This window comes from Rhineura floridana, chromosome 7, assembly GCF_030035675.1.
Source record: "Rhineura floridana isolate rRhiFlo1 chromosome 7, rRhiFlo1.hap2, whole genome shotgun sequence".
Lineage (NCBI taxonomy): Eukaryota > Metazoa > Chordata > Lepidosauria > Squamata > Rhineuridae > Rhineura > Rhineura floridana.
This window is the reverse complement of record NC_084486.1, coordinates 51503407-51529253: the sequence shown is the minus strand read 5'-3', so window position 1 is coordinate 51529253 and position 25847 is coordinate 51503407. Positions and strand designations below refer to the sequence as shown.

The 25847-nt window shown below is 41.1% G+C and overlaps 1 protein-coding gene and 1 long non-coding RNA gene across 19 annotated transcripts in view; one reads left to right on the top strand and one right to left on the bottom strand.

The window, feature by feature from the left end:
* Nucleotides 1-25847, top strand: part of ADGRA1 (adhesion G protein-coupled receptor A1) — a 588775-nt gene that overhangs the window by 355204 nt on the left and 207724 nt on the right. The gene's annotated exons all lie outside the window — the stretch shown is intronic.
* On the bottom strand, nucleotides 357-25529 carry LOC133388953 (uncharacterized). The gene is made up of 4 exons (XR_009763985.1): nucleotides 25442-25529; nucleotides 13545-13706; nucleotides 10138-10213; nucleotides 357-990 (listed from the first exon to the last, which is right to left on the bottom strand). It is a non-coding gene; the product is annotated as an uncharacterized LOC133388953 (long non-coding RNA).

Genomic DNA, 25847 nt, shown 5'->3' with positions numbered 1-25847 from the left:
TTTTGTTGATGTTTTACTGATTCTTTTATTGTTGTTGCATCTTTTATATGGTGTACATCACCTTGTGATATTTTTAGAAAAGGGTGATTTACAAATATTTAAATAAATAAAGATAAATAAAAGTAGGGAGGAGGATAAGGACAAAACTAGAATTAGTTGGATCTGCCTGTCAGTGGCTCTGGCTCCACCTACTGTTGGCCTCTCTGCCTTCTACCCTACTAGCTCCAATAGAGACCAGCCACCATTGCTGACTAGGGAAATTGTATGTGGTTTCTAATATATGTTGGGTGTCCTTGAGAACTTGATAAAACTACAATTCACACCTTTTAAACTTTTAACAATTTTATTAATGGACAAGCTCTAGCATTACGAGAAGATAGAAAAACCCTCTTTCTCCATACCATACATAATTTTATAAAGCTCCAAAATCTCTGTATGAAGATCAAACCCCAGTTCAAGTTCGCCCGTCTTTTAGAGGTGAAATGGAGGAAAGATGTAGAAAAATATTCTGAACATCTGAAATATTTGAAGCAAGGCATCTCTCAGACATTCTGATTTACTAGTAATGTAATTAACTAATACAGAACCCAGAGGAATTTATTTATCATGTGCCTTGCTTGCAAGTACAATTTTATTACCACCAAAGTTCGTAACCTTTTTGTTGCTGTATTGAATTTCATGGTGTGCATAGTCATGTTTTACAAACATCTAGGGTTTTTTTTCTGTATAATATTCCAGTATTCTTTTGCATTGACCATGCCCTTCAGCTTTGCTCCATTAGCAAACTTCTTCAATATACCACTGCTTTTGTTGCCAAGGGTATTAATGAGCTCAAACATTCTTATTGTGGACAATACTGAAAATAGCTGATGGGAGACAATCATTTTCATTTGGTGGTGACATAGAAGTTGCCGTTTGCCAGGGTGAGAGGATCTGCAAATGTTTGCATACGTTTACTGTAAATCTTTTCCATCCTGTTTCTGCATTAATCTGAAATTTAAGAACATTTTCATTTCACTACATATTTTATTTCAAAAAAGAATTTTATATGTTTTTTGAACCAAGGGATTCATCAGAAATGTGAAAGCTGTGGATGATCAAGTTTCAATTCCCGTATTAGCTTGGGAGGTGCAGATCAGCTCAGTTTCTGTTGGAGTTTACAAATAACGAATTCTTCAAGCATTCTTACCTCAAGAAGCACACTAACCATGTGTGGCTCATAAACCTATGTTCTGATAAAGCTGCAGAATAGAGCATAAACTGCAGGAAGTCTTGATCCTTGAAACTATCATTGCATAAATTAAACTCTGAACAAGTCTAATATCTGTTTTCATTGCATTTGATTTTAAGTATATAGAATGCCTTGTACACTTCTTTTTGATATGGGAAAGGGATCATTATTTATTGTTATTTATTAGTAATATAAACACTACAGATATTAATACTAGAAAGGACTATCAACTTGTTTTAGAGTGGTTCCAATAAAATCGTTGTAACCAGTGAAATTAAGTGATTGGAGACCTGTATAAAACCAAAATAGGGACAGAAGGAAATTTCCAAGCCTTTAGATTATCATTTGTACAGATAGCACAGTGTCAAACATTAATGTTAATGTTAATATTGGCCTACACAGTTTAAAAAAACAACCTGTAATTTGGGTGGTAAAAACAAATCAATTTAGTTGTCACTGAAGCATCAGTTTTAAATAGTATCTTGTTTTACAGCATAAAAAAGGTGAGGTTCTGAACTCAAATGACAGAGCAGTAGGTAAGATTTCATGCATTAACTCTTTTTGAGAAGTATGAAAAATGTTTTCTGTCTTTGTTTAAAATCTGTTCACTACCTTGAGTAAATCAAAGACACTATAGTCAAATACAAAACTTATTCAAGCAATTAACTTAAATCATAGTCATGCTAAAGGTGAATCACGATAATCTCAATTATTTAAGAGAAAAACAGTAATCTTCAAAGAAAGCATTGCACACAGTTTTTCAGGCAGTGCTGATTACAATTTTGCAATGTTATGGTTGTTCTTAACCGTTGATAAGGAATGCCAATTGTCTACATCTGAGCTTTATGTAATGTCATACCTGTAGAAAGAAAGGGGAATTGGCATAAATTGCCTCTTTCCCATCCTCCAGTGGGAGTGTCGGCTGGATCTGTGTCTCTTTCATGAATGGAAGAGTCTGGATCCAATTGTAGGTAAGTAATAATATTATTAAACAGCTCAATAAACCAAGTAAATAAAACAGGGGTAGCCAAGGTGGTGCCCTCCAGATGTTGCAGGGCTCCAACTCCCATCATCCCTGATCATTGGGCATGCTGGCTGGGGCTGATCGGAGCTGTAGTCCAACAACATCTAGCTATCTCAACAAGTATGCATTAGAAGCAAGCCCAAACAAAGTCATCTTACAACATTTCTGGATGTGAGATCCACAGTTGCAAAGGAACTCCTGAGATCAAACCTCTACTTGTCCTTTGCATTTGTTTCACACATAGCATAGTTAAGTGTTGAATCTGGATTGACTTTAAGTATCATGATGGAATGGCCTGATTGTTGGCTGAAAAGTGGGGCAGAAGGCTAGAGTAAATGGGTTTCTTAGCTGAATGGCCATTTTCTTCTTCCCAGTGTTCAGAAAGTCTTAGTGTTTGAATATTTTCCAAAGCAGCAAAAAAGTCTTGTAACATCTTTTGTTAATCTTTAAGAGTGCCATAACAAATGTGTTAGTATATAAGGTGCCACAATACTCTTTGTTATTTCTGCTGCAAGAGACTGACATGGATATCCTTCTAAAGATTTTCAGACTCAGTTACATAGCTTTCTTCTTCCCAGTGTTTATTTATTTATTTATTATTTGATTTATATCCCGCCCTTCCTCCCTGCAGGAGCCGAGGGCAGCAAACAGAAACGCTAAAAACACTTTAAAACATCATAAAAAGACCTTAAAATACATTAAAACAAAACAACGTAAAAAAAGCTTTAAATTTATTTATGTATATATGTTAGTACATTGTAACAGACATTTAAATTGTTATGAAGTTTTTGATTTATATACTTAAGAAGCTGATTTTAAAAAAAGGAAAAGACAAGAAAGAAAGAATTTAAGAAATGTGGTAGAAATATTTTGAGTATTTTGGTTAAGTCTTATTGTATATGGGGTTATGTGAGTGAGTGAGTGTGGGTGGGTGTAGACTATTCAGGAAAACTCAAAGTGGAAAAGAGAACAAGGGCATTTAGCACAAAAAGGAATCTTCATATGTAACAATGTGAATAATGCTTTTTCTTTCTTTCTTTCTTTCTTTCTTTCTTTCTTTCTTTCTTTCTTTCTTTCTTTCTTTCTTTCTTTCTTTCTTTCTTTCTTTCTTTCTTTCTTTGCTATGTATTGTTTTATACTGTGCTGATATTTGTATGGCAAAGAACAAATAAAATGTGTTTAAAAAAATCTTTAATTTTTTTTTTTTTAAAGGGGTTAAAAACATATTAAAGAAAGCATATTAAAAGCAATTCTAACATAGACGCAGACTGGGAAAAACGTAGGGTGCCACTACAGAGCTTGGAAAAGTTACTTTTTTGAACTACAACGCCCATCAGCCCAATCCAGTGGCCATGCTGGCTGGGGCTGATGGGAGTTGTAGTTCAAAAAAGTAACTTTTCCAAGCTCTGGTGCCACAATACTCTTTGTTATTTCTGCTGCAAGAGACTGACATGAATATCCCTCTAAAGATTTTCAGACTCAGTTACATAGCTTTCTGTCTCTCACAAGCATACTTGGCCTTCTAAGTCAGGTGTGGGGAACCTTTGGCCCTTCAAATGTTGCTGAACTACAACTGCTGCCAGCCCCCAGCAAGCATGGCCAGTGGCCAGGGATGATAGGCCATAGGTTCTGCACACAACAATCTTTTAGTCACCATTTTAGTGACCATGCTGTTTCCCTTACTCATGGGTAGCTATAGCCTCTCAGGGCAGGATCTATGTGTCCCCATCATCTTTGCAGTGACGCTGTTTCCCATTGTCTCTTTCTGCTTTTACATGCCAGTGGCATAGATATCGATTTCCCATGAATTCATTAAATCCTGCCATTTTCCCAACTCCCCCACAGAGTCTTTCTTCATGATGGTGCAGTATAATAATCAAGGGTGTAGTTGTCTGAGGTCTCAGGGGTCTTAGACCCCTTACTTTTTTGATAGCAGCGTCCCTATGTCTCCAGCATCCTACGAACCAATCAGCATGAAAGGGGAGTGTGCTGGCCACTGAGAAGAGTATTCTAACATGCTTCCTTGTCCTTTCCTGCTGATTGGAACCAATCAGAATGAAAGGAGGTGAGTCAGCCATTGAGGAGACTCTTCTCAGTCACTAACACTCTCCTTTTTCATGCTGATTGATTCCTAAGGATGCCTGTTGTTGTAGGAGAAGGTATTAACAAGGATCCCATTCTCAGAAGGGGCAGCATATCTGTGACTAACATGAACAGACCCTGCACTTCTGAATTTGCCACTGCGCTACTGACGATAATTGAAGTATGCTGTGGGAAGAAAAATAACAATTCATCACAGGATCATTGTGTTTCACTAAACATGTTATCATATGTGGATGTAATCTTTCATTTACCAAAGGAAGATAGTTGTATGGCTTAGGAACCATAGTCATTTTCAACATAATGTAGTATTCCAAAATAATACATGCAGCGGGTTAAACAGGCAATTTTTCAATTCAAGCTGAATATAAAGCCCTCTATATGACCTTAGCAGAGACACCTGTTATATCCATTATACCTGTCTAGGCATAATTAATTATACTCTGTTAGTGACGTGGGTTGAATGTTACTTTGTCATCTAACGCTTGATGGAAAGCTTGGTACCCCTTGTTTTTTAAACAAAATGTGATAATTTGTGCAACATTTGTGCTCAAAAGGTATAATTATTCATGCATATTAAGCATATGTTAACATTAAACAGGAACAGCTGTATCTGAATTTATCACATAGTGGCTGAAAATTGTAGGATCTAAAACTGAATGAAAACATTGAAATGATAATAATATCAGTAATAAAGCAATCTGTGGATATAGACCTTTTATGAGTCCATTCCATCAAGATTTATGCATGGTCACAGAGAGAGAGAGAGAGGCCGTATAAAGAAACATAGGTAGCACTTTAGAGTGTTCAACATGCTTCATATACATTTTCTTTTGCAGTCTTCACAACACACATTTAAGAGGAAGAGGAGGATTAGTTGTGTGGCAGTCTCAGGATGCACCCTCCCCCCCCCATACACATGCACCAGCCACAGGAATAAATACAGCCAACAGCATTTATGGGTTGAAACACACCACAATTTTATTTAGAGCAGGGTAGTGGACAGATTAAGATGGTCTGCCCCCGGAGAGTAATAGAATCCACTGGATTCCTGAATGCCCTAGGGGAGTTCCCAGTAGATAGAGCAGGTGACCCTGTTGAAGCCTTTATCAAGCTGTGGAATGAGACACGTTAACATGGTTGCCCCTGAGCGCCCTCTCCGGCACTGTAGAGCCCAGTTTGCACCTTGCTACACCAGTGAGCTAAGGGCAATGAAACAGGCTGGAAGAGGGCTAGAGTGCAAGTGGCGAAATATGTGCTGTGAGGCTGATAGGGCATGAGTAAAACATCATAACTCTGCCTACACTGTGGTGGTGAGGCAGGCGAAGAAGGCCCACTTCTCTGCCACCATCGCATTCTCAAGTAGCCATCCAGTGGAGCTTTTCCATATTGTCAGGGTTCTGTTGACATCAACTCCAGGAAATGGAGTTTTAGACCTTTCAGAGGTTCACTGTGAATTGTTTGCAAGGCACTTTGAGGGTAAAGTTGCTCACCTCCATAGCAATTTTGATGCTCATCCACATCTGCTGTAGTTCCCAGTGAGATGTCTAGTGCAACGTTTGCTGCAAGTTCTTGGGATCGGTTTCAGTTGATGAGGCCTGATGATGTGGACAAGGTGGTTGCTATGATGCAGCCAGCAACGTGTCCTCTCGACCCTTGCCCTTTTGGGCTGATTAAAGCTTGCCGAGGGGGTTTGACCGAGTGGATCCAGGGTGTGGTCAATGCTTTGTTGAGAGAGGGAGTGGTTCCAGCTGCCCTGAAAGAGGCAGTGATCTGACCGCTCTAGAAAAAGCCTATTGATTTGTGACAACTACTGCCCAGTCACAAATACTCCCTTTTTAGGGAAGTTGATTGAGAGGGTTTGTGGCGCAGCAATTGCAAGTCCTCTTGGATGAAACAGATTATCTTGAACTAGTCCAATCTGGGTGCAACCTAAGTTATGGGACTGAATTGGCCTTGGTTGCCCTGATGAATGACCTTTATCAGGAGAAGGACAGGATGAGTGCAGCCCTGTTATTCTTACTTGATCTCTTGGTAGCTTTTGATACCATTGACCATGGTATCCTTCTGTGCTGACTTGATGAGATGGGTATTGGAGGCACAGTTTTACAGTGGTTCCAATCCTACCTCCAGGGTCATTTTCACAGAATAGCACTGGGTGATTGTATTTCAGTCCACTGGCAGTTGCTCTGTGGGGTGCTGCAGGGTACCATCTTGTCCCCGATGCTGTTTAAAATCTATATGAAGCCCGTGTGAGCGGTCATTAGGAGAATTGGGGAAGGTGCCAGCAGTACACTGATGATACCCAGCTCTATTTCTCTGTAACATCTGAATCAGGAGAGTCTGTGCAAGGCCTGGACCTCTGCCTGGACTTGGTGGTGGGCTGGATGAAGGCCATTAAATTTTGTCTGAATCCTAGTAATACAGTGGCGCTGTGGGTTGGTGATTCCTGAGTTCAGATAATTGGTCAGTTGCCTGCTTTGGATGTGGTCATGCTCCCCCTGAAAGAGCAGATTCATAGTACGGGAATGCTCCTGGATTCATCTTTGTTGCTAGAGGCCTGGGTGACTGCAGTGGCTAGGAGTGCCTTTTACCAGCTTCAGCTGGTACGACAGCTGCGGCCATTCTGGATCAGGATAGCCTGACCACTGTTGTACATGCACTGGTAACCTCCAGGCTGGATTGTTGTAATGCACTGTGTGTGGGGTTGCCCTTGATGTTGTTCCAGAAACTGCAGCGGGTGCAAAATGCAGTGGCACAACTGCTATCTGGAACAGGGTATCGCCAACATGACACTCCACTGGTGAAATAATTGTACTGGCTGCCCATTAGCTACCAAGCTAAGTTCAGGGTTCTGATTTTGATGTACAAAGCTCTATACAGCTTAGGACCAGGATACCTGAAATATTGTCTTACCACTTATATGCCCAGTTCATCACTGTGCTCTGCAGGTGAGGGCCTCTTGCAGATACCATCTTATTAGGAGGTCCGTTCTGCACATTGTAGTGGAACCTACCTTTTGGAATTCCCTCCCTTTAAATATTAGACAGGCACCATCTGTGTTATCTTTGTGGTGCCTACTGAAGACCTTCCTTTTTCAATGAGCCTTTGAAGTAGAAACTTTATCCCAGTGTGCATCTGTGCTGGAATTGTTTAAGATATTTTTAAAGCTTTGTTTAAAAAAATGTTTTTAAAAATGTTTTGTTTTAATATATGTTTAAAGTCTGTTTTTGTGATATTTTAGAGTGTTTTTAGTGTTTTTGTTTGCTGCCCTGGGCCCTTATGGGAGGAAGGGCAGGATATAAATTTAATAAATAAACATAATAAATAATAGGGCAAGGATCTAATTTTCCATTCTGAAAGCCCATGCTATAGGAATGCTTGCCCCAGCTAGCCAGGTGGTCGCCGCCCTTAGCTATTGGCCAACATTAAGCCCCAGTATGGCATAGCCCATGCTTCTGAGATCCAGATCACTGGGCAACCGTGTGTATGTATGGGGGTAGGGTGCATGATGGAAAAAGCCTTGCCCCTTCCGAGCTAGGAGGGTGACCCATGTGAATCACCACTAGACTCCTCATGGCGGTTCCCCTTATGTTTGATCCTACCCAATGCCAATTGCACCTTAAGCTGTGACAGAAGAAATATGCGCCTAACAGAAGATGAAGCAATCACTGAGGGATAGATGAAAAAGCCTTCCCAACCAGGTATCAATTGCCATTGAAAGGAAAAAATCCTATCCAGCCCTCTCAACCCAAACAGAGACAGGTTGGTGGGGAAGCTGGTAGGTAAAATGGCCCCTGACAGGGGTTGGACTGCAGCCTGTAAGACCTAGGCCTCTCTGCCCCTGGTCTTCCAGGAGGTCAGCTAGGAGTGGGGGGAGGAAGAGCCCTAAGATTAGTAGTAGTAGAAGATTTATATCCCACTTTTCCTCTAAGGAACTCAAGGTGTTGTACATTGTTCTCCTTGCCCCTCTCCATTTTATCCTCACAACACCACGTAAAGTAAGTTAGATTGAAATGTGGTGACTGGCCCAAGGTCACCAAGTGAGTTTCATGGCTGAGTGGGGATTTGAACCCTAGTCTCTCAGATCTTAGTCCAACATTCTAACTGCTTCAATACACTTGCTCTGTATGGTAGATCAGTATTATTATCCCTATATGTATGTATTTATATAGTTAAGAACGTGTTAAACTATTTAATACATTTAAAAATCTAAGTGGTGTTTACCAACTTACAGTAAATATATAATAGCAGAGAGACAGTGGTTTGGTTCAAACTATCATTCACAATTTCATAAACCATTATTTATGAAGCTGGAAATGATCCTCAGAGCACTTATTCCTTGCCTCTCTTTCCCCTATTGTATAACAGCTTTGGCATGAAAATCCTGGCTTATGTTAAGCCATAGTTCTCCATTACATCCAAACAAGGGATAATAAGTCAGGTTCACAGCCTCCTGCTGTCACTTCGCTGCATCGAATGACAGAGCAAACTGGGCCAGTTGCTTGCCAAGGACCACTTAGTGAGTTTATGGGAGAGGCAATGTTTGAATCAGGATCCGTATTTCAGTAATTTAGTTTCTAAGGCTGTCCAGTTGAAGTAGGTGCTATGAGTTGATGATTTCAAATCTGTTGTACCAAAAAATATCTCTTTTGTATCTGTTTAATGTTACACTTGGTTACTATAGGTAACAAAGGAAAACCTAAGCAAATTACAGTTTCTGCTGTGACAGATGTACATGTTTACTTTTATTTTGCTATTACTATTAGAATAGTATGTAGTACAATTTTCATTTTCTAGAGTTAAAACAGGTAGCACTAAGTTTTACACTGAACCACTCTTTCTACCACATGTTCCATTACAAATATTCAGGCATCATGGAGACCTGTCAAAAATTATTCCCAACTGCTTATGTGGAAGTTATAGAACTGCTGCCGACTTGTAGGATTTTAGTCAGGAGGAACAATTCTGGGATCTTACATGTGCAGAAATGATTGCTGATAAAAACATTAAGTTACTGCCAGTGTTGTAGTGGTACATTCTGAAGTAATAGTGCTCTTCATGACAGCCACCCATAGCCATGCCTTTTCTACGACTATGCCACAAAAATGCATTTTTGACCAGTGGGGACATTTTTTGGTGTTGCTTCAATACCAAACCAGTTTTGTCTTACCCCTGCTCTTCTGCTTTGCTTAACATCTAGCCTGATTAAGGGTTCTGATGGACTCAAAGCTTGCTTACTATTTTGTGTGGTTGGTCATAACAAGGGGCTTTGGGGATTTTTCAAAATAAAAGTGCCATGCATACTAATGTAACCTACCTGTTCCTCTGCTGAGTTTCTTTGGTGTGTTTCTCTCAAAGAAAAGTTTATTTATTAGGCATGCAGAGGATAGGCAATAGCATCCCAGAAGATAACATCATCATCCCTGCTGTGAAATAAGTTACTGTGCTTTGTCCCTGACCATCCTTGTTCCACTCTACCACTGATTGGCACTAGAATAAACAAATACCTATCCTTTTACCACAAATAGTGGAGAAGATGATACCCACCTTCTACAATGTTAGTAGAGACGGAGAATAGTATTGGGACGGTGTGGGTGTGAATGGGGTCTTGGGCTGGGTGGTGGTCTAGAAACATCCCATGTCTTTTTGACTGTTTAAATGCAAAATGTTATTACAGTAGAAACTGGCAGAGTTAACTTGATTCTCCCATGCTAAGCCTTATTGAGCACTTCATCTCAATAAAACAAACCCAATTAGCTGGAATTATAGTTAACATCACCTTTACTGATGGGTGTAATTGATGTGAGCTGAAGTGAATCTAATAAGCTTGACCTTGACTCTGTTCAGTGGATCACCTAGTTGAGAAACCAAAAGAATGAATAGAGAGTGAAATACATATAAAGTGAGTAGACTAAAAGTTCGTTTTTAACAATTATACCTTCTGAGATGAATGGCTTCTTAGCTTGACTTAAAGCAGAGTCTTGGACATGTCTACTCAGAAGTAAGTCCCATTGCATTCAATGGGGCTTACTCCCAGGTAATGGATATAGGATTGTCTCCTTTGGCTTGGTTGTTTGTAGACTCCCTGCCACCACCAGCTTCAATATTTATATTGAAGAACATTGAGTACATTCTAAAGAAGGAGAACAGAATCTGGTTTGATGTATAAATGCATCTTAATAATGATCTTCCGTAGTTGTGTGTGAATGAGAAGGCCCTCATCAAGTATCACAGAGCTGTAATTAAACTACATTTTGTGACATAGAGAAAAATCAGCTTTGAATGGAACCCTGCTGTCCACAGTCCACAGGAAGTCAAATGATGTGCTGGTGTCAAATAACTGGATCAGTGAATACATGTGAATTCTGAGCATCCTACTTGGAACAAACATGGGAGTCCCAGGGAGAGAGTGAAGGAGTGAGGTGAGAAAGCTGACAGTTAAGAATGTCAATTGGGAATCAGCCATTTTTTGTAAGCATACTTTCTCATTTTCTGAGTCAATATTGGCCTTGCCTCTAGTATCCTTGAACCTGACTAACCACCTTAGGGCCTAACCCCAAATATTCCCCAACTGCTTTCCCATACAAACTTTCTCATTCCATAATGATGATGCTCTGCAGACCATGCAAAGCAAGTAAAAATAGGGCAATATTCTCCTGACAACAACAGCACATCAAGTGAGATATTATCCTTTGGCTGTAATGCATGTTTGCCACTTCCTCGTTTAAAAACAATAGTAAAGAATACTGAGAAAGGAGTACATACAGGCTCCTCAATACATAGTACAGAATTCCAGGTTTGGGGGTGGGTGGGAGGAAATACTGATTGAACTGAGAAGGAATTTGTAGGTGCACATTAAGATGCTAAATGAAGGTCACAGAATCATGTCAGAGAGATGTCTGGATATTGAGTGTTTCGCTGTATGAGCCCACGAGCACATAATCTTGTTTAAAACAATGAAAATATTGAAAGGTTTGAAAAGGAAAGGAAAGTGAAAGCATACATGAATGTGTGACTAAACTCAGAAGCTTCAGTAAGGTATGGTGCTAATCACTAAGTATGTTAATCATGTATAAAATACTGGGAAAGAAAACAGCTTCTGAACAGTTTTTATGAAATCATAAAATGAGTGACATAGCATCGTTGACAAATGTGTGATAGATCAGGAAAGAAGAGTTATGATGCAGTCAGTAACAAGTGACATTACAAGCTGTGCTCTAGGTTCATAGTGAATTGTGACACCACAAGCTACACTGCGGTTAAACAGGCATTATCTAGGAAATGTATGTATTCCCTGAGTAGAAAACAGTGTGTTGTGAAATATTCCCGTAACACAAGCCCTGCCCATGCAGACTCAAATGGAAACCAACTTTTCCTAAATTACATGGAAAGGCTTTTATACAAGTAGTGTTCTGCAGATGTACCATCTGCATGCAGCCTAATAATACATTGGATACATTAAGGCCTTCTGGAAACATTAATTTATCTGTGCCCTCCTTACAAAATCTTTATAAATCTTGTGCCCAGAAAGGGCAGGAAGTTGAGAGAATGGAAATTTCGAAGCAATCATATGGTCAGAACTGTAGTAAGGTTGAGTGAGGGTCAAAAGGGAATAATTCGCAAGGTGATTTTTCAATCATTTTCATCTCTTTTTGTTGTTGTCTGGTTTGTGTGGGGTTTGTCTTTTTTTTTTTTGCTTGCTTGCTTCTCCAGTGTGGGTTTTTTTATTACACATTAACATAATGACAAGCCTGTACTTTGAACACAAACAGATTTTTATAGTCCCAGCTTTTCCTATATACTTTGCCAACTTACTGGAATAGCTGAGTTGGACAAACCCCCTGTAGGTGATATTTACTGCCTAGTGTTATCTATGATAATATGTTGGCTTATCAAATAGATTGCACACACTAGGGATTGTTCTGGGGGACTATTTAAAACTTCAAGCAATATTTATAGTAAGGAAAATGAGTTTGCATTTTGCACTATATTTCACACACTCCTGCAACAATTACTTCTGATGAGTTTATACACTGCACAAGAAAATCTGTGTAATTCTTAATTTAGTTCCTGTGCTACATTACTCTGTAAAATGAAAATATAAAGAACAGATGTGATTTTAGGAATTTAAATATTTCAAAATTTGGATTTATAACTTTGCCAGAAAACAATATACTAGGAAAATAAAAAAACAGCATACATTATCTAAATAAGTCTCAATCTCAATCTGAAGTGCATTTTTGTTTGTAGGAATACCACTTAATTTAAAATGTAACTTGATTTAATTGTGTGAGTTTTGACCATCAAGTAAATCTTCATACCTTTTAACGGAAAAAAGATACTTCCTTTGTTGATGATTCACTAATTCATTACAGTGGACAACATCTTAGAAAATGATGGGTTGTATCCAGTGGCTGTGCAAGCAGAAGGCAGCTTCCACAATCAATCTTAGGTGGAATTGGAGCCTTCCCCAAAAGCTTCTCCAGATGATCAAATGTCATCCTCACAAGGATTGTTTGGGAGAGGCTTTTGTGTGTGTGTGTGTGTGGTAAAGGGGCTGCAGTATGGGATTGGTTGTGCAAGCATGTTTTTTACTGGTTAATCTAACCAATTAAAGCTAAATGTTGCACCACTATTTCTTTATAAAGTAAACAACCAAGCAGACAAAAACACCCAGACAAACCCAAAATAAAACCCAAATAAACATATGCTGCTCTGTTTTAAATTCATAAGTACTTTGACCTGGCCAAATGAAAATATTAACAAGGGCTCTAGAACTGTGTTTTTGTTGTATTTGTTTTGCACATCAGGCAGTGTTAGGGTTTCATCCCAAACCCTGAGATTTCAGGGGCGGGCCCTAGTTATGTCATGGGGCGGGTCCTATAGTATCAACCACAGTTGCTTGGAGCATACCACTCATAAAAAAAATCTGCTGGAAATTAAGATAAAAATCTTAGTTAAACTAGGGTATTCCCGGGTCCAGCTGAAGTGACAGAATCACCTGCTTAGGGAGCCTGGGTAGGGAGAAGGCCCAGTCACCAGAAGGCCATTGCAGAAAGAAAAGAGCCTAGTGTTGTGGAGATGTTAGATAGGAACATTCAGGAGTAACGATGGATGCCCCTGAAGGCTGCAATTCTAAGCACACTTACTAAGGGCCTAAGCCCCATAGAACTCAACAGGACTTACTTCAGAGTAGATATGGTTAGGATTGTGCTGTTGGTAAGGCTTGACTAGGGATCTTCTGCAAAAATATCCATATCAAAGCAGGGTTGACAACCTCCTGCCTGGAATGCTCTGCCTGCCTTTTAGCATGGCTGTTCCAAACTTCTTTACAGACTTGACCTTTCACTGCAGAGAGAGGTTTGAGAAATGTGCCAGGGTTAAGAAGATTCTGTACCCTTTTCTGCCTACTCTGGGGGCTGCTATAAACTCACTTTGACAGCCAACCCAATTCCAGTGAGTAATAATTGCCAGAGAGAAAACACACGTAATTTGGTCTAACTTCATGGCCAGTAGCTGGTGAACAAAAGCAATTGAAGCCACACTTCCCAGTGTGTGAATTCTGTTTTACCACTATTGAGCAAGAAAGAAACCATAATATAACCAACAAGGTGCATCATCAGTGGGTTTAAGGGGGTTGAGCTGAGCACATGGAAAAAAATAATAAAAATAATTTAATTTGTGGGTCGCCTATCTGGCCAATGGCCACTCTAGGCGACGTACAATTTAACAACAATACATTACATCATAATAAAATACATCATAAAATACAATATAACAATAAAACAATAAAACAGTTCCAGTACAGAGTAGTAGGCTATTCGTCGTAAAAATTTAACCCTGCCCGTAAGTCCCAAAGGCCTGTCTGAAGAGCCAGGTCTTCAAAGCTTGGCGGAATACATTCAGGGAAGGGGCATGTCGAAGGTCATACGGGAGGGAGTTCCAGAGAGTGGGGGCCGCCACTGAAAATGCCCTCTCTCTTGTCCCCGCCAACCTAGCTGTTTTAGTTGGCGGGATTGAGAGAAGGTCCTGTGTGGCTGATCTTGTTCCAAACTTCTTTACTGTTATTAATAACCACTGTTATTGCTTCTATGGATATAAGGGAGTGAGGTTAAAGGTAAGTGAAATGCAAACAGAAAAAGAAAAGGCAGTGATGATTTCCTTAATGCAAAACTAAACCAGTCAGGTTTCCTAACCAAAACTAAAAAAAAATCCTGGCTGCCAGTCAGCTGAGGTCACAGATATCCCCATACAGCACAACCCAATCTGGGACTCCAGTTAGTGCAGAATGCCATGGCATCATTGCAGACATGAAGGAGACTCTATCAGCACATAATACCTCTGCTCTGAAATCTGTACTGGTTGCCGATTTGCTACCAGGCCAAGTTCAAGATGTGTTTTCCATGTTACAGGTTCCACATAGTACTTGTTCTGCTCTTGTAAGCAATTGATCCTCTAGTGTGGCAGCACCTACACTTTGGCACTCTCTGCCTATTGTCATTAGGCAGGTGCCTTCATTGTACTCTTTTTGGCACCAGCTAAAAACATTTTTGTTTAGTCAAGTCTAGCCAGGCATGTAGAAGTGTGTACTTTTTAATCTGTTTTTAACTCATTGTTGGTTTTATTATTTTGAATGTTTTTAAATACCTGTCCTTATTTATTTATTTACATGCCGCCCCATAGCCGAAGCTCTCTGGGCGGTTTATGGCAATTACAAACATTAAAAACAAATACACAATTTTTAAAACACAAAAACTGTTTTTGCCAATAATTTCATTGTTTTAATTCCTTCTGTAAACAACTTTGAGGTTTTTTACAATAAAACTGTATATAAATGTTGTAAATAAAATACATAAATAAATGTTGGAGTCACTGTGGCCCTTGGGTCTCTCTCCACTTTTACAAACAAAGGAATCTGCCTTATACTGACTCAGTCAATTTGGTACTTTCTAGCTCAGTGCTGATAACACGGACTAGCATTGGCTGTCCAGGATTCCAGGCAATAGCCTTTTCCTGAGATTGGATTTTGGACCTTTGAATGCAAATCACGTGCCCTACCACTGACCTATAGCCCTTCCCCTGTTTAAAATTGTTCTTTTGGATTCACTTATTGAATGCACAGCACACCTAGGGCAGATCCACACCATTCATTTAAAGCACATTCAACACACATTTGAAGCACATGAATCCCACCACAGAATCATGGCAACTATAACTGTTAGGAGGAAACTACACTTCCCAGGATTCTTTGGGGGAAGTCATGCACTTTAAATGCAAGTTGGATATGCTTTAAATGTATTGTGTGGATCTACTCAATAAACTTTGCCTGCATGTAAATCATTTCAATTATTTTTAAAAAGTGGAAATCAGCTACAAAGTTTACTGGTTGACCAGGGGCTACTCACCATCTGTTAGCCTAATCTGTCCCTTTAAATGATTCAGTTTAAAGATTCATGTGACTATAAAACAAAAATTGACTACTAAAGTATTTAGGTCAAACACTTGAGTCCTTAAGAACACACACACAAAACCCCAAACCCTGCTACTTTAAACACAGCATTTCACTTAGTGTTGCTGAGAACAGCCAGCTTCCTTTCAGCCCAGGAAAATGTAAACAAGTTGCACGTACACTTCTTTTCAATTTCTGTTCAAAAATTATTTGAAAGATAAAATGTATAATATGCTATCTTTGAAAGTATTTTAAAAAACCCTGCATGTAAACTTTTATTATAATCATAACTGAAATTGTTTACAGTAAACCATTGCCTACCAAGATCCTGCTGTGATTCTTTCTGTTCTACATCTCCTGACCTGCCCACACAGAGAAAGGGACTTTTACTATTGCTGAAAGCTATAAACCAGGAAAAGACAACAATTTTTTGGCCTTGCAATGGGTTCTAGCTATTGCTTGGAGGTCAACAAGCCCTTGTTAATCACAACCCTGACTTCACTTACTGGCTGTAAACCTGAAAGGGCAGGGTTAGAACCGGAGTCTCCGGGCGAAAACCGGAGATCTGGCAACCCTATGTACTGTAATCCTAAACATGTTTACTGGAATAAGTGTCACTAAGTTCAATGGAAAAGGATTCCTCTAATAAGTGTGCTTGAGGCATACTTGACCCTTAAACTATGAATCCTTAAACAACGGGATGAACACTTGACAACTTTCATTTTAGAAGGAAAAAAATGCCTCCCTTAACTTCATTTTCAAAAATGAAATGTTTAGGAACAAGATATAAATGTGTGGAATGTTTCAGCTTGGAATAAAGCATCCCTTCTTTGCTCAGAAATGGACCAAATGAATTTTCTACTTTGGTGTGTGTTTTGAGTCACTACAAAATATTGCACTTTACTCTGATCAGACCATAAGTATTTTTTCAGTGAGCTATAGCTAGGCACAAAGACTAACTGTTCAGGAAGACAATATATGTGGCAGTTATCTATCGGGAGTCCTTGGTTTTCACCAGACCCCCTCTCCATGAGACCAAGTTTGTTGATTGTATGTACTGGAGGTTGGGACCAAAGGGAAGTTTAGGGATTCTGCTTGTGTACCGCCCACCCCACTGCACGGCAGACTCCCTGACCGAGGTGCTTGAGGTGGTCTCGGGTGTGCGGCTGCTCTCCCCCAACCTATTGGTTTTGGGGGACTTCAACGTTCACGCTGAGACCACTCTCATGGGAGCCCCTCGGGATTTCATTGAAACCATGACTTCTTGGGAACTGCACCTTAGTAATACAGGCCCCACCCATGTAGCCGGTCATACTATTGACCTTGTGTTTGTCCCGGGAGAGGAGGGAAGTGTTCTCAAAATGGGGGCTGTTTCTTCTAACCCCATGTCATGGTCAGATCACTATCTGGTGAATATGGATCTCTCAATGCCACATACCCTCCGCAGGGGACAAGGACCGATTAGGATGGTCCGCCCAGATGCCTGATGGAGCCTAAGGGATTCCTGAAGGCACTGGGTGATTTGGAGCTCACTGAAGGACGCCCGGTCGAGACCCTGGTGGTAGAATGGAACAGGGAGATCACTAGGGCGATAGACCGGGTGGCTCTGAAATGTCCTCTCCCCCTGAATAGAACTCAGACTGCACCCTGGTATACACCACAGTTGCGGGGTCTGAGACAGGAGGTGAGACGACTAGAACGCCGGTGGCGGAAATCTCGCACTGAAGATGATCGGATACTGGTTAGAGCGGCAATAGCGGCCTACCAGTTGGCAACAAAGGCAGCAAAGAGGCAATTCTTTGCTGCCTCTATTGTGTCGGCAGAGTGTTGTCCCAGGAGGTTGTTCCAAGTGGTCCGAAGCCTGGTCGGTCCAGCTGCTCAGGAACCCATGGAGCACTCCAAAGCCTCCTGTGACACATTTGCGAAACACTTTGCCGATAAAATCGAGCACCTGAAGAGCATGATTTCGTACGCCGTGGTTACAGGCAGTGGGCCAGAGTCGGCCAGTTGCATTCCTGTCTGCTGGGATCAGTTTCAGCCTCTTCCCTCTGAGGAAGTGGACAAGGTGCTCTCTACTGTGAAGCCAACCACTTGTTTGCTTGATCCTTGCCCTTCATGGCTCATTATGAGCTGCACAGAGAGACTGGGCGAAGGGATCAAGGCAGTGGTAAATGCGTCCTTGGAAGAGGGTGCAATGCCATCAGCCCTCAAGGAGGCAGTGATAAAGCCCATCTTGAAAAAGTCCTCCTTGGATCCCCAAGAGTTGAATAACTTCTGCCCAGTCTCTAATTTACCATTCTTGGGCAAGGTGATTGAGCGAGTGGTGGCTAAACAGTTACAGACACACTTGGATGAAGCAGATTACTTAGATCCTTTCCAATCGGGCTTCAGGACTGGACACGGAACTGAAACAGCCTTGGTCGCTCTGGTGGATGATATGAGGAGGGCGTTGGATAGGGGAGAATACACATTCCTCGTCCTCCTGGATCTCTCAGCGGCTTTCGATACCGTTGACCACAGTATCCTTTTAAACCGCCTGGAGGGATTGGGAATAAGGGGCACTGTTTTACGGTGATTCCACTCCTATGTCTCCGGTAGGCATCAACGGGTAGCATTGGGGGATGAGGTTTCAGACCCTTGGCCTCTCAATTGCGGAGTGCCACAGGGTTCTATCCTCTCCCCCATGCTATTCAACATCTATGTGAAACCACTGGGAGCCATCATCAGGAGTTTTGGGCTGCAGTGTCACCAATATGCAGATGACACTCAGCTCTATCTCTCATTTAAGTCCTCACCAGAGTTGGCTGTGAATACCTTGTCCAAATGCCTGGAGTCCGTAAGTGGATGGATGGGAGAGAACAGGCTGAAACTAAATCCCGACAAGACAGAGGTATTCTTTCTATGCAATAAAAATCAAAAACATTATTTTAAAGACCCCCCTTTTTACTGATATGGGATTCATGTCACAAAGTGAAGCAGCCTCTCTTCTTCAGTTTTACTGATAAGATATGTCGGCCATATCCCACTAAAAGTTGATCTATTAAAATCAATGGACTTAAATTTGTCATGATTCCATGGTCGATCAGAACTGGTTCAAGAACAAGCCCCATGAGGTAGCCTTAGCCTATATCAGAATCATACACTGGTTCTGAGCATGTTCAGAGCTGTTTCCATCAGATCTCATAATAGGTAGCCCAAGAAGCAACAGGGAGCATTTCTTACTTTGAGAAGCATTTTTTATTTGTTTAGTATTTTTGTGAGCTTGCTGGAGCTTTCCTCATATTTCAACTTCTTTCACCATGGCTTGTGGGAAGTTTTTATATGTAGCAAACACACAAATAATATAACTGTTTTCTTCTTTTAGATAATTGCAGATTATGACCTGAACATTTTGAATTGTACAATTAATATAAAATGTGTGTGTTCTAGAACATAGAACTACATTATATCTCATAAGATTTGTTAGCAGCCTGATATGCTAAGCAAATTTGTAGGCTGGTGGTTTGCTGTTGATAAAAAAAATCATGCTGTTGTGGGGTCACTGGATCTCTTCTAAGTTCAGGCTTAAAGCTCCCCACATATTGGGATACAATGGATGGATACAGTATGTGCTATAGTGATGAAGAGTACATGGAGAGGAAAGAATAGTAGAACTAGCTGCGCTGGGCCAGTGTCAGCTGGTGGCCAGGTCGGGCTCTGGCTGGGGGCCCCTGTGGCTCAGAAGGGCCCCAGAGCCCAGCAGGCCTGGCCCTGGAGAGTAGCAGGATGGGCAGGGAAAAGGGCCAGCCGACACTTCCACATAGACATGATGCATGTGGCCCTTCCTTTGTGCTCATAGATGGAGGAGAGAGCGAGGAAGTTTGCCCCCATGGCACTGCCATCCACCTCTCCCTATGGGTGGGGCAACTGAGGCAGTGGCATCTCAACCTGATAGAACAAAGTAGAGGAACAGGAGGCAGTGGCAGTGGGCTAAGTGTCGGAACTGCAGCATCCTCCTTTCACAGTGCTGCCACCTCCTCCTCTTCGTCTGCTTCAGCCTGTGAGGGGGAGCTTGAACCTCCACTGCTGCTTCAGTTGCCACCCTTAGGGAGAGGAGAAGGATTACAGCCCTTTCTTCGTGCTCGCAGGTGAGGGAGAGAGTGGAGGACGTTTGTCCCCACAGCTCTGCTGTCCTCTTCTTCCCCTCCCTATGGGTGGTGCAACTGAGACAGAGGAGGCTCAGGCTCTCCCTGACAGGCTCTACACAGAAGAGGAGGAGGAGGAGGCATGAAAGGAGGATCTGCAGGTCTGAAACTGAGCCCACTGCCAGTAAACGGGAGGCTCTGGATGGGCCCCTGCACATGTGCAGAGTGCACCTACTCTGCCTCTATGGCTTCTGCTTCTCTTGGGGGGCACAGGAGGAAGAGAACCTTTTTGGAGTGCCCTGACCTGAGCGGCACGGTGGGCCTTTTGGAAGTTAGTGGTGCAGGCCTCAAAAGGAGGGAGGGAAGGGAGGAGGGGGCTTGGCATGACTAGGGGAGTGCCCTCCCCCCCCGAGCAAGGTGCCTTCTGAATGTCCCGTGTCCAAGGGACCCCAGAAACCTGGAGCCAGCCCTGTAACTGAGAAACTGAATTTAAAGTTGTAGTTGAATTTGTTTACAATCCTGATTTATGGTAAATATATAAACGAGACAGGATGTTCTACCTGTGGATATCTCTGTAATAGGCATCTAAATGCAGAAGATTGATCTAGCATAGCACAAGACATGTTCTGGATCTTCCATGGCTCAGCATGCACTGTGGCTGCTCTATGCTTTGAGATATAGAAATGTTGAGCCAGAACTGCCCATAGTATTTTGTTTGTTGTTTTGCAGCCTGTGACCTTATGAAGAACATTATTTCTGTGTCGTACTGTATAGCAGTCATTGATTGGAAGGTATAAAGAACAACTTATGCTGGAAAGATAGTGAAATGTTGAACTGTGGGCTCAGGGAGAGAACAATACAACTTAAACAGAATCAGGGCCGGCTCCAGGCATGCTGGGGCCCTCCGCTCCCCTTCCGTGATCCGTGGCAGGAGCCACGGATAGCAGTACAGGAGCTTCCGAGTTGCCTGCCATCCCCCTGCTTCACCTACCTTTCTCTGCTGTTTTTTGCAGCTGCACGCGCTGCACGTACAGAGTTGCCATCAATCAAGATGGCGGCCAAGGTTTCCGTAAGGGCTGAAGCCTCTGCCGCCATCTTGGTTGATGGCACGCACGTGCGCGCATTGCTGCCGTCAACCAAGATGGCGGCAGAGGCTTCAGCCCCTTACCGAAACTTTGGCCACCATCTTTATTGATGGCAAGCCTGCGCGCACTGCAAAAAAAACAGAGAGAAAGTTAGGTGAAACGGGGGGATGGCAGGCGGTTTGGAAGCTCCTCCTGTCCTGCGATCCGTGGCTCCTGCTGCGAATCACAGAAGGGAAGTGGAGGGGCCCCTCAGGGGCGTAGCTCCAGGGGCCCTCGGGCCAGTGCCCCACCTGACTGCCCTTTAGAACCGGCCCTGAACAGAAGCCACACTTAATTTACAAGATAGTAGTCAAAGTGCTTTCTTGCAGTGACATAGAAGTCTTTTTCCAAACCTCAGGTGTGAACAAACAGGCTGTGATTGTTCATGGGTAAGAAAAACCTACTCTGTGCATTATGTTCAACTGCATTTCAGTTGTTTCAGGACCAAATCTAACAATTGAAAACAGTTCAAGGACAAATTGTTAGGAGTGCCGTCCAGAATAAGTTGAAAGAGTAAGCTTGTGGGTATTCACCAAACAATGAGACAATGCACAGGCCAAATGGACAGGACCACGAAGTGCTGAGAAAATTTTTTGGGGGAAATGGATGGGTTGAGTAAAGCATGGCTAAATACAATGTACATTAAAAGCAAAGATCCATCTCTGAAAAATATTTTTGACGTATGTTGCCCGTCCAACTATTGTGTTTATTAAGTGAAAGCTAAAATATGGAAGATTTAGACATTCTCAGGGATAGTTAACTAATTAGAGCAGAGTTTTGATATCTGGGGCACAATATATTTCTGAATTAAAGTTGGATGCACAGTATGCTTTCAAAAAAAAAATACTGTTTTTCAGTTGGGTCCCAAAATGATGTTCTTCAGTCAGTGGGTTTTCTGGACAATGGAGATGCTTCTGAGATTTCTTCACATCTGTCACAGCCTACATCAAGGATTCCAGAGCCCTTTTACTACTACATGCAAATGTCCATATAAGTCGATAGAAACAGTGCTCCACTGGACTTCTCCACTCTGAGGCTGGGTACACACCATATCTTTAAAGCGCATTCACAGCACATTTTCTCTCAAAGGATCCTGGCAACTATAGTTTATCATTCACAGAAATACAGTTCCCACCACCCTTAACAAACTGCATTTCTTGAAGCTTTGATTGTCCTCACTTTGTCCTTTATTTGTTTCCCCTCCCTTTTTCTTGTCCTCGTTTTATTTTATTGGATTGTATGCCTTTTTGGGCAGGGACTTGTTTTTATGGTTTTATTTTATGTATAGTGCCATGGACATCTTAACAAATAAATGATGATGATAACAACAACAACAATAATGCTTTAAAGGTATTCTGTAGCTTAATTTCTCAAGGCTACAGTGTTAAGACTAATCACTGATATTCACTGCATTAGAAAGATTTATTGGGTATTGGTGCATAAGTGTTATTACTTCCTTGAATGATGTATCAGACAACTTTTATTATTGTTGTTGTTATTTTCTTTTTCTATTTTTTCTATTATTATTATTAGTGTTTTCTCATAAACAACTCTTTCATTTTAAAAATTCTCCTTTTGTGGAACATTTCATACCTTCTATCAGAGCTATATGTTTGCATGCTTTGTTTTATTTCAGATTGTTTTTCAGAGTTTTTGTGGGGAGAAATGTCATACTGCACAATCCTATACATTATATGTCTACTCAGGATTAAGTCCTATTGTATTTGCTGAGGCTTACTTCCAGGTATAGGAAGTAACCAAAAGTCAACAATGTCTCTGTGTTGTAAGCGTATAGCTCTTTGTACTTTCTTGAGCCAGACTTCAAACTATCTCAAAATATTCATTAATAGGCAAAAAAAACTTGTGGTTAAAGAACGTACTTATAGCCCACAGATACTTCTATCAAACTTTAAAAAGCAGGGAGATTGGGCAGCCATAGTGAATGCACCAGGGGAGCATGAGACCTGACCTCCTCTCTGAGATATTGTACTGCCCTACAAACTTGTCAAAATGCAAACACCATTTGGGTTGGTCTTTCACAGTCCAATCCACTTGCTGTGTAGCGTGGAAGAATTTGGTAACATGTGCCAAATTTAAACCAAAGCTGTCCCAGGCCTTTATTTCACTTTGGACAGTCATGGCTTCTCTCAAAGAATCCTGGGAAGTGTAGTTAGTGAAAGGTGTTGAGAGTTGCTAGGAGATGCCCTGCTCAATCAGAGTGATTTACTGTTAAACCACTGGCCACTGGAGCTCTGTCAGGAAAATAGGAGTCTCCTCTCAGCACCCTCCACAAACTACACTTCCCAGGATTCTTTGGGGGAAGCCATGACTGTCTCAAGTGAAATCAAGGTCTGATGTGGGTGTAACCCCCTGATTAGGCAAGCCCAGCAGCTTTAAGTCTGGCTTTTAGAACACTGACAGTTGGTTCTTACTGAGCATGCCCGGCATTGTCATTGAGTTCAATGTAACATTTTTAAATTAATTAAAAGTCAGCCAGGCATTTTTTTAACTTTTAAACTGCAGAAGATGAAGGTCAGAGTATGGGGCAAGGTCAGTAACAGGATTACACGTACTCAGTGAACATGGCTGATTTTTAATTAATTTCAACAAATTATGAGAACTCTGACAGAAAAAAGTCCAAAAGGGGTCTCGGGTTTTTTTCTCTCTTTTTAGACTTTGAACTCTATTCTCTCTGAGTGTTTTGTGTATCGCCGTGAAAATTTAGAGGGTTGTCAAGCAAGTGTTTCTGAGTTCAGGACTATAAGTTTTGTAAGGTGTTGTTTTGAAATGAGCTTATGGGAAGCTTCAGAATGGCATGTGGGGAAATACCCAATTTAACATTGCAGAATGCAAAAAATCCATGCTGGCTATAGTTCACAGCCACTCTCGTGGCTGTATAATACTTGAAATTCTTTAAGAAGGGAATGCAACAGTGTACAGCTGTTACTGTGAGAGCATGCAAGGTTTATAGATTTATTTCACATTCCCATATTTAACAAGGGTTTGTTTGTTATTGTTTCAGTTTGACACATACCCTTACCGACCATTTCCCATCAAGAGTTTCCTAGTTCAGGAAGGGCTCACAAAAGATTCTGTTCTCTTTAAGCATCACAGTATGCTTTGCTAGTACTATTTGATTGTGAAGTTTAGTGGATTTTCTTTTCCAGAATCCTTAATGTCAACCTGCTGATTATTCAGGCTGACTACAGCAATCTTTTTTTTAAAGTTCTTTCAATGAACAGTGTTTATTCAAGCTTACTCAAAAAGCAAATAACATATTTTGTTTTGTTTTTGAATATTCCATACAAATCTTCAGAAAGAGAAGAGGTGTTTCATCATCATCATGAAAAGAGATAAGTTTAAAACATCTGTTTCTAGGTCAAGCATGTTGTCATTTACCTTTCCTGATAATAATGCTTACCAGGAATACTTTCCTAGTAATAGTACTCATTTTTCCTAGTAATAGGAGTACTTACATTTCCTAGTAATAAGCCACTGAAGTGGGAGATTTTTGGATTTATCTTACTCATGAATCAATGAAAGCTTTCAGCCCTAGTAACCAAAATAAATAAACAAAATACAGTGGCTCCTCTCTTTTTTCCCCCAGTGATAGACAAGGAACAGAATATAGCACATCTGCTTGGCTCCTTTGCCTGTCTCCTTCACGGCTTATTAAACCTGATTTGGGGGTGGGGACATGGTTTTGGGGGTATATTTTGACCCCAGTGAGATTTCCAATGATAAGTTGGGGTTATTTTTAATCTCCGGAAGCCACGTTAGCACAAGCTTGATGATACTCAAACACCCAGAGTCAGAAAACAGGTATTTAGAGGACATAGAATTTTTCTGAGCGGCAAACGTTTGCCCCTTCCCTATGCATATTGAGTAAACAACAACATTTCTGGTCCTTTAAAAAGCTATGATTTTTATTTTCAATTGCAACAACAAAAACTATGTTTTAAAGTAACAAAAAGGTTAAAATATCATGAAAACACTGTAAACTGTTTTGAAACAACTTTAATACAACAAGAAACTAACATTGATGTTTTTCTGGGGTATTTTCTGACCCCATTAATAAACCGGTAAGAAAACTGTTGGCCCTGGGTGCACACTGATGATGTCCCTGGTTATTCTGTGGTCGACTATTCCTGGAGATGTCCTCCAGACCCTTCCATTTCTTCCTCTGGTATGCGCAGCTAAATTGGCAAAAGGGGGAAAAACACCCTACCTTGAATGCAGCCAGACTGAAATCTGCTTCATATGCCCAGCTAGATTGGCATAAAATGGGGGGGGGGACTATACATTTCCCAGAACATTGGGCGGGGGGGGGAAGCTTGGGCAAAGAAAGGGGTTTATAATTCTCCCCAATTGTAAAATAAAACTTACTTTGCTTGTGGAAGCTATACTTTCTTCTTCCAATAGCCAAAGCTCTGTACTTCTGCAACAATGAGAGCTTGGAGATGTGATTGCAAGTTTGTTCACTGCTTTGTCATGTGACTTCGTCATGTGAGTGCAAGCTTGTTTGTCCTTGCAAAGGTGGAAGGGATAAATTTATTCCTATGCATTTTGGTTATCTATCCCTGACTTCAGTGGCTAAGTTCAATGAATTTCTGGGGTATAATTTGACCCCAGATGGTTTTTTGTTTCCAAGCGACAAATGGTGACTGGCTGAAATTTAGGGATGTTGTAAGGCTGACAGTTTGTGACAAAGTTCTAGAAGGACGACTCTGTAGGTCTACATATGTGTAACCTGCAGAATGAAAAGTGTGCCTGGGTGAAGAATTAACCCCAA